This window comes from Trematomus bernacchii, unplaced genomic scaffold (assembly GCF_902827165.1).
Source record: "Trematomus bernacchii unplaced genomic scaffold, fTreBer1.1, whole genome shotgun sequence".
Taxonomy (NCBI): domain Eukaryota; kingdom Metazoa; phylum Chordata; class Actinopteri; order Perciformes; family Nototheniidae; genus Trematomus; species Trematomus bernacchii.
In genome coordinates this window covers 20229-34258 of record NW_022987605.1, presented here as the reverse complement: position 1 = coordinate 34258, position 14030 = coordinate 20229, and the positions used below count along the sequence as shown (strand labels likewise).

At 36.3% G+C, this 14030-nt stretch overlaps 1 non-coding gene across 1 annotated transcript; it reads left to right on the top strand.

Annotated features, from left to right (window-relative positions):
• Positions 1-13618: 13618 nt before the first annotated feature.
• trnat-agu lies at positions 13619-13692 on the top strand. The gene has a single exon. It is a non-coding gene; the product is annotated as a tRNA-Thr (tRNA).
• Positions 13693-14030: the final 338 nt, after the last annotated feature.

Sequence of the window (14030 nt, the reverse complement as noted above, 5' to 3'; positions counted from 1 at the left end):
AAGCACAATCCTCCGTGTTTGAACCTCCTAAATCGCTGCATAGCCGATTTATTTGGACTGGATTATCCCAGAGAGGCTAAACATTCTTTATAACACAGTTTCAGATTTGTGAAACCTTAATTCTATTTGTGAAAATACAAAAAAGAGAGATTTCAGTGCTTTTTCGCATCCTGGCCACATTAGACCAGGTCCTGATCTAAAACCACTATACCTAGACTCATCAAATCTGGACTGGATTATCCCAGAGAGTCAAAAGATTCTTTATAACACAGTTTCAGATTTGTGAAACCTTAATTCTATTTGTGAAAATACAAAAAACACATTCCTAGTATGTTGTAAAACTACATGGCGACTAAACAGATCTTGTATCTTGCTTATTTTCCCCTCTTAGGAAAGCGGACACGGGATGCAAATTTCTTTGACACCGTCCAGGCGTTGGAGGACCGGCGTGCCGTGGTGAAAGAGTCGATGCACGGGGAGATGGTGCTGTTCACCAAGGCCCAGGAAACGGAGGACAAGATGCTCACCAGTTCATTTTATATTATTGTTATTACTGTTATTATATAGTCTTGATACAACTGACACTTTATTTTATATTGATAATGTTAATTTACATGTACAACTTCTATTTTATTTACATTAAAAATGTGAACTTCTATTTACTGTTAAACAGATCCTGTAGCTTGCTTATTTCTCCTGACACTTTATCTTTAGTGACCGTAGCATCCTATACATCACATGTAAGTGATTATTCTGATACCATCATGTTTCATCGGTTATAAACTGGCAAAGCTTTATTTGTCATTTATTTATCATCAATGTTGCAACCTTGTGGAGGAATGGCAGGGGCACATACACAAATATGATAATTTATATAATTTTAAATATTATTTGACCTAAAACTAAATGATTTTATGATTGTCCTCTGCGGAGGACATGGGGATTTGCAAACCTTTAATTCCCCCCCCCCATTTTACACAACACAAAATGGAGTCCACTATGGGCCGAAACTAACATGTATGTTTATGGCAGACGGATGCAGTGGGTCTCAGGAAGATAAATAATAACGGTGGGTTTGCTGCTGAGCCTATTTACTGTGCATACAACACACCTGGCACAGTTTATTGTTATTATATTGCCACACTGTACCCTATTGTAATGTTGCCTGTCTTGACTGGAAAATAAAAGAGAAACAAAAGCACTGTACAAAAGATCAGCTTTATTGTCAAAATGTTTACAATTTACACGCTGTTCAGATGCCTCATAAAGCTGGGTCGCCGGTAAGGCAGTCCATTCGTCCCTGTACTCATTACTTTCACAAAGGTTATGTAATATGCAACATGCTGCCATCTGGATTTTGATCTTGTCCATCTTGCAGTTGTTTCTTTTCATCAAGCACCGCCACCTGCCCTTCAGTCTGCCAAAAGCGTTCTCCACCACCACTTGTGCTCGGCTTGTTTTGTTATTGTACGCAAGTTGCTCAGGCTGCATTAACTCCGTTACAAAGCTGTATAACATGAGCACAAACAGCACAACTTCAGTCGACTCCATCTCCATCATGTCTGAGGTCGGAAGGTAAACAACAGACGCCTAATGTACAGCGAGTGGGTGGGCGTCGCAGTATACGCGGGAAGTTTTTCTTCTTCTTCTCTTGTTTTGCAGCGGATTGCAAACAACTTTAAGGTGCATACCGCCACCTACTGTACTCGCCGTGAAGTGGTTTGTGGCCTGCCAGTAAAGCCAAAGCAGAAGAAGAAGTGACGTCAGCGGCTCATTTGCGTAATCTTCCCTCAGGGAAAAGTACTCCGGTGTGAACGCGATCTGTACTAAGTGCCCTGGGGTTAAAAGCGCCGGGGCTCTTAGTGCCGGAACTAAGTACAGGAAAGTACTTGGTGTGAACGCGGCTATTGTACCTGTGACTAAGCACTACTTATGTAGCCCGTTCTGTTTTTGCAGGATGAGGGGGAGATCCAGATTTGCCTCTGGAGGGAGGCCAATCTGGTACCCATTACAGATGGCATGCTTATCCAGGTGAGCCATCTGCGTGGCAGAAAGTCCCTGAACTACGGGTTGTCCTTCCACTCCACAGCCTTCACAGAGATAGAGGTGAGTAAAGTACTCGATGTATTTTACTCATGCGCCCTATACAGCTAGTATTTTACTAAACATCTGGCAACACCATGCAACAATGACTAACTTGTATGTTTATGTTCTGTAGCTTCTTTCCATGACCAACACAATCAAGGTGGAGGGACTCCGCATCTTAGAAGGTGGAGACGTGGAGCTGCTGCAGGGGAACGGCACCAGGATCACCATACCTCGAGCCATTTGGTTGGAGAACTCCACAATCCCAGTAGTTGCCATGCCATCATGGGTGAAAATTGAAATGGAGAATGGCAAGGTGTCGAAGGTGGAGAAAGTAGACGAGGACCTTGCCTAATTTGGTGTTGTAATGTTTGTTGGAGTGTAAGTGTCATTATTTAAATGTTAAATGTTAAATGTTCAAATAAATTGAAATATTGCTATATGGACTTGTCTTTCTGATATTAAGGATTATAAATACAATACATTGAGTCATTTACTCACCTCAACTTCAATCAAGGCAATAGTTATCGAATCAATTGAAGTAAGGTAATTGACATTATGACTGCTGGAATCGATGCTGCAACCTTCTGATTGGGAGACCAATGCAGCCCCACAGAGCCACAGTCACACCTAGTAATAGATAGTGTGAATGGCTACTTTAAAGGGTTCATAAATAGATGGGACTAGTAACATTTGGCACATTTTATTTTCAAAAACCAGAACATGGGGGAAAAAAACTATATAAAACATTTATATAAATTAAGTAATAAATAATAACAATCAAAACAGAACAATAGGGGGGGGAAAAGTATAGAAACTTTTCATATCAATTAAATAACAGTGTCAAACAATACATGAAAAAAACTATATAAAACGTTTCAAATCAATTACTAACAAATATATTCTGTAAAACCTACCAAAGTTAATCTGAAACAAACTCAAATACCATAATCAAATTAATCCACATATTACGATTGTAATAACTTAAATGTTATACTTGGAAACACAAATACACAACCGAAAATAATACATGTTGGCAGAATACAGGCAGATTACGTCACTTCCGCCGCCTAAAACCCAGGAGGCTAACCCTACATTAGCAAAACAAACGCTATTTTCTTTTTGCAAAAGGTGCAGCGGGCTTCAAACACGTTCCCCTCCACTGATTTCAACCAAGCACTAAATTCGATGTTTTCCAACCAAATACGGTTGAACTTACACTTCCCCATATTTGTTTGTAAGTACATTCGAAGATACCGGAGTTTGACTGGTTACTTTGCAGTCCGGACATTTCCTCCAAAACACATTTAGACGTGATCGCAACACGGAAGTACCTTTCAAATCCCATCATTTTTAAGACCTTCTAAATGATATTTAAGACCTTTTTAAGGCTTTAAATTCTAATTATCAAATGTAAGACTTTTTAAGACCCTGCGAGAACCCTGTATATAAAACTGTTCAAATCCATTAGTAACAAATTATATTCAGGAAACCACAAGTGAAAAGGTGAAATCTTTTTATTTTTGTTATCAAATGTGAGGTGAATTTCTTTTTATATATTTACACATTTGCGCTGTTTAAGTTTTTAGCATTATTTTTTATTTGAATACAATCTGACAAACAGCAAGTGAAAAAAAATGAATACAACTTTTAAAAAAAACTATATAAAACTGTTTAAATCAATTACTAACAAATATATTCTGTAAAACCACAAAGTGAAAAGGTGAACAAAAATAAAGTAATTTGTATGAAAGAACAAGTGAGAAAAAAACCAACTATATACAGAAACTATTGATACAAATGTTGTAATAAATAGAAACAAATCACTGAAGTGAATAAGTTAAAAACAAACAATATATAGAAACGTTTCACATCAATTACTAAAGAAAATAACAATCTGCAAAAAAAAGGCAAACATTTGAACTTCGAACAGTCACCGTGCCACTGTGGGTTGAACTCCACCTTGATAATGGCAAAGTGGAGAGCCTAAAAGTTGACATTGTTTAATATTTTTTTGGAAGTTTTATATTAAGAAGTTTGTGCAGTTTACATTTTAAGTGTTATTTAATTGTCATTTAATTTGAAATGTTTAATGTTACAATTAGATTTTTTTGGGTGGGCAGTTTTTGGCAACAATATAAAGAAAAATAAATAAATAATGGAAATATTGCTACATAGACTTGTCTTTCTGATATTAAGGAATATTAATACCAGTGAAGGCCGTGGAATGGGGTTATAAGTAAAAATCTGCCAAACAAGTAAAACAAATCTATATAAAACGTTTCAAATCAATGATTACGAAAAAAACAACTTAAACCAGAGCGAGACAAATTAAGTAATAAATAATAACAATCAAAACAGAACACTGAAAAAAAAATCTATATAAAACGTTTCAAATCAATGATTAAAAAAAAACATAACTTAAACCAGAGCGAGAAAAATGAAGTAATAAATAATAACAATCAAAACAGAACACTGGAAAAAAAAACTATATCACACTTTTCAAATCAATTACAAACAAATATATAGTGATAAAAAGAAATATATAAAACGTTTCAAATCAATGATTAGGAAAAAAACCTAACTTAAACCAGATCGAGAAAAATGAAGTAATAAATAATAACAATCAAAACAGAACACTGGAAAAAAAAACTATATCACACTTTTCAAATAAATTACAAAACAAATATATAGTGATAAAAAAATATATATACAGAAACTATACATATACATTTTGTAATACATTTTGTAAAATTCAGTCAAGTGAATGAGTTAAAACAAACAATATATAGAAACGTTTCATATAAATTACTAACGAAAATAACAATCTGAAGGAAAAGAATATCTAAAATACAGAAACTATTCATATACAGCGATGCAAACTCATCAGGTATGAAAAAGGTGACAAGGACCGAGCCCCCCGACGAATAACAGAGGATTTTAGCCGTCAGAACAACTAAAGCAGCAGTGGTAATAATAATAGAAACGTCAAAGAGTCACATCTAATAGAAATATATAAAAGCATTTATTTTAATTGTGTAACAGTGACTTTATAATGTTGGCAGGACTGTTGAGCATTTTGAAAATGTATTTTCATGCCTCTGTGCAAAGGCTTTCTATCTTTATAGCCAGTGGTGTAAAGTAACTAAGTTCATAAAGTCAAGTACTATACTTGGGTACAATTTTGAGTTACTTGTACTTTACTTAAGTATTTCAATGTTTTGCTACTTTGTACTTCTACTCCTCTACAGTTCAGAGGTACATGGTGTACATATACTCCACTCCATGTATTTAATACCTTTAGTTACTTCACAGATCTGGATGAATGATGTGAAATATAACCAAGTGTTAAATCAGACTTTAGTTCCACCTGGAATAAATTCACAAGCTACTCTGCAGTAGACAAAGTCATTCAAACTAGCTGCACCTTTACCAGCTTTGAGAACACTTTCATGATCAATCATTATAAAACATATCATATATATTATTCTGAAATGGACCAATCTGCACAATGACTACTTTTACTGTCGCTACTTTCACTATATTTTGATGAGAATACTTTTCTACTTTCACTTGAGTAACATTTTGATTACAGGACTTTTACTGGAACAGAGTATTCCTACACTCTACTTTTACTGAAATACAAGATCTGTGTACTTGTACTTTTACTCAAGTACCAGATCTGAGTACTTCTACTTTTACTCAAGTAGAAGATCTGAGTACTTCTACTTTTACTCAATTAGAATATCTGAGTACTTCTACTTTTACTCAAGTAGAATATCTGAGTACTTCTACTCAAGTACAATATCTGAGTACTTGTACTTTTACTCAAGTAGAATATCTGAGTACTTGTACTTTTACTCAAGTACCAGATCTGAGTACTTCTACTTTTACTCAAGTAGAAGATCTGAGTACTTGTACTTTTACTCAAGTAGAATATCTGAGTACTTCTACTCAAATACAATATCTGAGTACTTATACTTATAGTCAAGTACAAGATCTGAGTACATCTACTTTTACTCAAATACAAGATCTGAGTACTTATACTCAAGTACAAGATCTGAGTACTTATAGTGTAGTACAAGATCTGAGTACTTATAGTCTAGTACAAGATCTATACTTATACCCAGACCCGGCTCCAGAACAAATCTACAGAGAGGGCATATGATTGTCATGGCACACAAAACCGTCATGTGCCGCGGCCAGTATATGCGCCAGAGATTTTCTTTTGGGGGTGCTGTGGGGTAGCTTGACGTTTCATAGAGGCTGCTCAAACATGTAGGGTTTCCCATTAAGGTACCGGGCGCTACAGTGGAATGTTCTACTGCAACACTCCCCACACGCACACACACACCTCTTACAATGAAGGCTCGATAATCAGCTCACGGCATATAGCTGTAAGCAGGGGTAAAGTGCTATTTTTGGGGAGTGAACCTAACCTCCTCTAGGGGGGACCTAACCTCCTGTAGGGGCGTCCGGGGGCATGCTCCCACGGGAAGATTATTTGTGTAATATTGAAGTTAAAAGCATCAATCTGGTGCACTTTGAGAGCAACATTAAGAGATCTATGGATACCTCTCAACACCCATATGAAACAGACCTGTAAACAGATTTTCCTTTTTCTTTATGGATATTTTACAAATCACTCCATTTAAACTCTATTCTTGTTTTACTGTCATATAGTATTTCATAACTGTTTTTAATGTATTACTCTTATATTACTATCTGACATCACATACACCGTAGCCTTAAAGTTCACAGTTTATTTGTAATTAAAAATAAATATATTTGTTGAATTTTTATAAACAAAAGAAAACGTGTTTATTTGGGGAGGGCAGGAATGTCAAATGGGAGGGCCTGGCCGAAGGCTAAAGCTAACATTAGCAGATAATGACAATGTATGCTAGTTAGCTAGCTCAAGGATTGGTTAAATAATATTGCGACAGGAAAAGGTTTCAGTGCACATCACGCTCTGCCGCTCCGACAGGGAGCTCTGCTCTGAACACCTGAACTGTTCTAACAGCTGTTCACCAGCGGTCCAGTCTGTGCCACAGTGAGCACACAGCTACTGTTAACAAACGCACCGTAGGTAATGTAGCTGCTGAAGTTAGACCCTAATCCCAGAGCAGCAGAGCCGACAGACAGGAAGACTCCAGCACACAGCTCGCACTTCATTATATATAAAATAAAATAAAATAAAATAAATTAAAATAACGCCATACGCGTCATGATGGCACATAACAGCTCGCGGCCGCAGATTACTTAGGGTCCCAGACCCCCCGCCCCCATACCTCAAAACGGTGAATTTCCCCAAAAGGTCACAAGTTTGCATCCCTGCATATGCATTTGATAATAAATCAAACAACAAGAAGTGAAGATAAAAACAACATAAAAACTTTTCATATTAATTAAAGAATAAATAATAGCAGTCAAACCAGAATAACAGAAAATGTGTGGATATACAAAATCAATGCTCAAAAGACGCTACAACGCCATTTATATGTCTGCCCCATTAAGTGTCCATATATAGAAACATTTCATATCCACTCAGCCTTCGACCCTCTAAGTATATCAGGAAAAACTCAGAGAAAAACCTTATTAGGGAAAAAGGGAGAAACCTTTAGGTAGGCCAAGTCTTAGAGAAATCCCCTACCAGGACGGCTGAGCAGCAAGTGTTTGTGAAGGTTCGGGTTAAGAACATGTGCCTGCATCAGGACTGATTGCTGCTGTTGCAGCCGCAGTGTAGAGATGAACTCTTCTGGGTGTTGAGGACTCTCTCCAATCAGAAGTTGCTGTAAACAAGATCATACATATCATAATACAGCAACAAAATGTTGGAAAACAATATTGATATGGTTGCCTTAACACACACAGACATGAAGTTATGAGAGAAGTGGAAAATATGCTACAAGGTATAAAAAACCATGAACGCAGTTTCCAGGTTATAAAACAACATTAATACTACGCATAGTATCACGGTATCTGATGCAAATTGGTTGCTTACATTTAATTAGATGAAGCATTGAAGGCTCCTTAAAGAATCCTGTGCTGCACTGCCTCTGATGACTCTGGTCTTGGGTCCATGTGGTTCTGGTTCTGTGGTGCATGGAGAGAACACTGTAACACCAATGATGCAAATGAGCAATACATACAATCCACAATGGCTTGTTGTCTGAAAATGCTGAAGCACTTAAGTGGAATGAGATTATAATGTGGGATAAAAAGGCTTTGTTTAATTGGGTAATTAGGCAAAATCAGTCACTTGTTGATAGGAATATTTGAGGTTTGTAGCTTGAACATTTTTATATAAATGGAAAACATTACATAAACCATTGATACAGACCTTCAAGATTTACTATATCACTCAAAGTAACTTGAACAATTTGAAGGATTAAAGAAAACAAACATTGGAACATACGAGGAACAGGTCCAGATCATCTAAAGGTGAAACAGGGGCCTCTTGGAGTGGTGTCTGAGTCCCTTACAAATGGATCAACAGTCAGAAACCAGGTCCAGAGATGTTTAAGGAGTTGTCGTGGTCCCAGAGTATTCCTCGAGTCCCCTCTCAGTCCTGATTGTCCTTCATAGAAGGCTGCACAAACATGAAACAAAGGTTAAGACTGTCTTTTTTTGTGTGAAATCAAAAAACCCTCAATCATTACCATGTGTTTACAGTCTGTTAGTTTACTTCTGCAAATTCTAATGTGAATTACTATTATTTAAAGACTTTTGGGGCATTTAATGCCTTTGTTAAATGTAGGGAGAGAGAGACAGGAAATGTGGGGAAACAAAATAGTGGAATGACATGCAGGAATTATGGAAAAAAAGAGGATGACAAATAGATCCTATAACACTTTCAAATCATCAGTGCCACAGATTATTTGAGTTACTGTACGATGCACACACCATAAATAGCATACTTATCAACTGCTTGGATCCAGCATCCAGTTGCTCAGGCGTGGCTCTGTCAGCATTGCTCTGCTTCTTCACCCCTTTTCAAAGCATTAAATTAACCATAGATACAGACTGTCAACATATAGTATCACTCAAAGTAACTTGAAGAATTTGAAGGATTAAAGAAAACAAACATTGGAACATACACTGTAAAAACTGTTGCTTTGGTAAAACTTAAAAAATATGTGTCAAGCGATTCCAAGCAATTTTAAGAGTTTAGTCAACTTTTGCAATTTTTGAGTTGGTGAAATGTACTTTTTTTTAGTTTTCCTCTACTCAAGAATGTGTTACTTTGCTAAAACTTAAAAAATATGTGTCAAGCGATTCCAAGCAATTTTAAGAGTTTAGTCAACTTTTGCAATTTTTGAGTTAGTGAAATGTACTTTTTTTAGTTTTCCTCTACTCAAGAATGTGTTACTTTGCTAAAACTTAAAAAATATGTGTCAAGTGGTTCCAAGCAATTATAGGAGTTGGGTAAACTCACTAATGTGATTTTTTCTGCATATGAAAAGATGAGATGAGCCTACAATTAAAAGCCCAGATATTAAGTGTAACCAATGCAAATAACAATCTGCTAAGAACCACACGAGAATAAAGTAAATTATAAAACATAATTGAGTTGCCGGAACCTACAGATGGAGCCTCTTATTTTGGACCCCAGCATACAGCTTCCTGCCGACTGCCAGCCAGTTGCCAGCCAGTTGCCTGCCAAAGACCAGTATTCAGGAATGTTAGGCCCTCCCACTATTCTCCAATTTCAGGGTTTAACCAGGAGATGGCGCTATATATTAAATAACTAAGACTTAGTTTTTCACAATAGAAAATGCAGATATTATATAAAAAACTAAAGTTAAAATCTTGTTTTTAATGCCCCAAGAGCAATAACATCTTGTCACAAGCTTTTTGGAAGAAAAAGACTGACTCAAGAGACCTGTAGTTGACTAATTACAGGCCTCAATAAAGTTCTGCCATTGGTTGTGAAAAACAACGGTGGACATAGTGGAAAGTGAAATTGACATTGTCGAATTTAATAAAAATACAAAATAATGTATCTGTGTACGTGTTTTACTATGTGATCTGCACTTATCAAACATCTAATTAAGGCGAGACACCCCAGGTGAATAGGGTATTTTTAACTTAAAGATATCAGCTAAATATTTCTCCAGTTAATTACTTACAATAAGGCAATTGTTTTTTGTATTACAAGTTTTCTGAAATAGCATGTTTAAATATCCAAATGAACCATTACCTCATGAAATATGCGCATATTTTAACACATTTCAGGAACCGAAATCTGAACTTTGGATAAAGCCAGGATCAAAATTATTGTTTCATTTTGTAGTCATATTAGTATCTAAGGCTTTTACAGAAGGGATTTTGGATATCTCTTTGTATCACTCCATAAATCAGAAAATACTGTCAACAGCCCTAAAATATCAATTTTCACCATGTTTTTAGGTATAAAATGTTATATAATTCAGGCTATGAATTATATATGACCAAACCCTTCTGTAAAAGCCTTCATAATATTGATAGGAATATAACTGGAAGGTTTGGTGTATGTAACTGCTGAGTGATTCTACAATTTAGGGTACATTCCATGTCCATTGATGTCCATTGATGATAATTATAATTATTCTAACTATTTTCTTCAAAAATATCATATTTTGCCTATTATTGGAAAGCATGTTATAATATCACACAAACATTATGTGCATCCTATGCTTTATTTAGCTTGAAATGTGTCATGATGTTCTTAAATTGTCAGTTTTTGCTATGTCCGTTTTTCAGTTGAGGGTGTCTTGGATTCAAAATAATGAATAAAAACCATTAAAGTAAATTTAAAAAATGATTCATTTATTTCAAAAGTCTAAATACTAAAGAATAATAACATATTTTTAATTGATTTCCCCCTTTAAATAATTTAAATATCTTAATATATGAATGTCCGCAAAAGTTCTGTCAACTATGTTACTAACAGAACTTCCCCCTTTAACTCAAAAATGGTTTGTCCCAATACCATGTCACCAGCATCACATGATGCCATGTTCCTCTTTGGCAGACATTTTGAACACACTGTGGTGATTGTCCTCTACATTTTTACAATATTTTATGTATAATAGCACATGGTCAATTAATATACTCATTGACAATCAACAATGTTACGTACATTGTTATGGTTTACAATTGTTTAATGATTTTAATTCAATTATATGTGCAAATGTGATGTTAACCTGTTCAAGAAAATGACATGTGGTCATCCAGGCAAGGCCTACCATTGAAATGATGGGTCAAAATAGGGAAATTGTCAACTAGGTTACCTGTCAACTGAGTTACCCAGTACTGTAATAACTGTAGTAACTTAGTTGACAGGTAACCTAGTTGACAATTTGTACGACATGTAGACGTCATTACACATCATTATCAATGGAATTTTGCACTTCTGCCTTGAAATTAACATAGTGCTGATGGTTAATAATGTGTCCAGTCAACTATGTTATTTGCGTCAAATGTTTGACTTTCATTGTCAACTATGTTGCACCTCATTTTTTCAAATTTAAAATATCTAAAATAGTGCTTCTGATATCCTTTATAGTATAATGTATATCTACACAGGTTGGAGTTTTACATGACATCTCTTAAAACTATCAAAATGACCTGTATGGTAGTTTTATAATACAAAATATCCCTAAACTTAATGACAGTGCTGAACATATCACATGAAAAAACAAAACTTTAATACAATTATTTTTTAAACTTTAAAAAATCTTTGGATATATGGTAGAATAGACTCAAGAGCCTTTCAAATTTGATTTTACTTGAAGTGCAGGACTTAATCAAATGATTGTAATGACATCAAGTTTGTCCGTAACATAGTTGACAAACTGAGTAGTGAAAACATCCTTTCCCTTAAAATAAAAAAATATATAAAAATGTTTAAGCTTTGCAACTAGTGGATATGTTACACTGAGGAATATACTAACTTGAACCACTGATTGTTCTATCTATACATTTTATTTGGCATTAGTAAATAATTATGCACATTTACAGATATTTTACATGATATGAGTGATAACACGTGTTATAAGGGCTATTTCGCACAATAGGTGTGCCTTGAGATTTTTACTTGTCCTTTGGTGTGCCTTGGGCACAAAAAGTTTGGGAACCACTGCTGTAGAGAAATGTAAACGTTCACCATCCCCCACCCGCCTACTGTATGTTGCTTTTTGACATGTAAATGGGTAACTACCCCCCTCTGAGTGAATACCTGTTGTACCTGTCCGGGGCTAAGCCCATAGGACGATGCTCTGATGTCATCACCCTCGCACATTGGTCATATGTTTACAAAAAACGATGTTAACACTTTCTCGTTCTTAATATATGCTATATTTAGGGTCGATATGTGTTGAATTTACTTTAAAATAGCAGATCACTGTGATTCACTTCTCCGCGGCTCCTCCGTGCAGAGAGGCCCCCCCCCCGTTGACAATTCACGAGCGTCTAACTCTCTCCCCCCTGTGAAGAGATATCACAGGGGGGGGTTGGGACACACACATTCCGATGGCCAATTCGTTTTAAACAAAGAGTGGGGTGGGGACTGGTGAACGGTATGGTCAATGTTTGTAAACACTGTGAAGGACCCTACTGACCCAAAGCTTTTACAATTAGCAGAGGATGGTTTCGATCCATCGACCTCTGGGTTATGGGCCCAGCACGCTTCCGCTGCGCCACTCTGCTCACCTCTTTGAATCCAACGCTGTCAAAAATGTGGATGACGGATTGTTTGAACATTTGGAACCTGGGAGAACCGACATTTAAGCAGCTTACATGTTGGATTTTGGAACCAGGATAGCTAACAGGTGTGTTTTAACCATGTGCTGTACGTGTCATTTTAGTGTGTTAGCAACTGAAAAAAACTGTAATCATTGAAAAAGATGACTTTTTTTCACAATATTAACAATATTATGTTACTGTTCCAAACCCAGGTTATTTGTATTTTGTGTTGCTTTACTCGATATGACTATTTTTCGACTGTTGCCGGGCAGAATAGAGGTGAAAAAAAATGAACTGGTTTGGGCTAAATAAAAACAAAGTCCGCATGTACTTGTTTTTCTCGGCCTATTTAGAGTCACCTTGTCGATCCTTGTAGGTTTTTCTGTGTCTTTTTTTTGTAGTAACCAAGTCAGCAGCAGCATTTAGCATTTAGCATTTAACCAATACAGCTCTTGCAACACTGGATTTGGTCATGGGCTGTCTTGTAACAATATGCTTACATTTCTTTCCCAAGATCATGTCTCACTGAATGTTACAGTGAAAAACACCATTTGTCAGAAGTGGGATTCGAACCAACGCCTCCAGAGGAGACTGCGACCTGAACGCAGCGCCTCGGCCATCCTGACTGAAAAAGACAATTCTACAGTACATTTTGCCTGAAAAATAAAACTCAGAAATGTTCATTAATTAACTGACCCATTAATGAACAGCCCCTCGCACTTCCCCGGGTTGTTTTACCTCCTTCCACAGGTAAAGCAAACTGGAATATCCCCTACTTTGATTCAAAAGAAGAACTATTTAAAAGGGTGCTGTGGCTTAGTTGGTTAAAGCGCCTGTCTAGTAAACAGGAGATCCTGGGTTCAAATCCCAGCAGTGCCTTATTGTAGCACAGATATGCTCTCTCTTTGGCCTACTTGAATAAGTCATAAAGGTTCCAGATACCCAAAGGAGTTAATTGAAACCAAAAAGTTGTCAAGCCTCGGTATTGCAACAATGTTTGCAAAAGCTTCTTGCGACACAATATAGTGTCCACTTTGGCACTAAAGAGTTAAGCAATTTAACATTTTCGATAATGGATGCTTTGTCTTGTAAACTTGTTTCCTTCTGAATAAGGATGGAAAGGACAAGGACCCTACTGACCCAAACCTTTTACAATTACACTGTAAGCCCCAATAAGTAAACTTAACTCAAAAAAATTAGGGCAACTGATTGCCTTA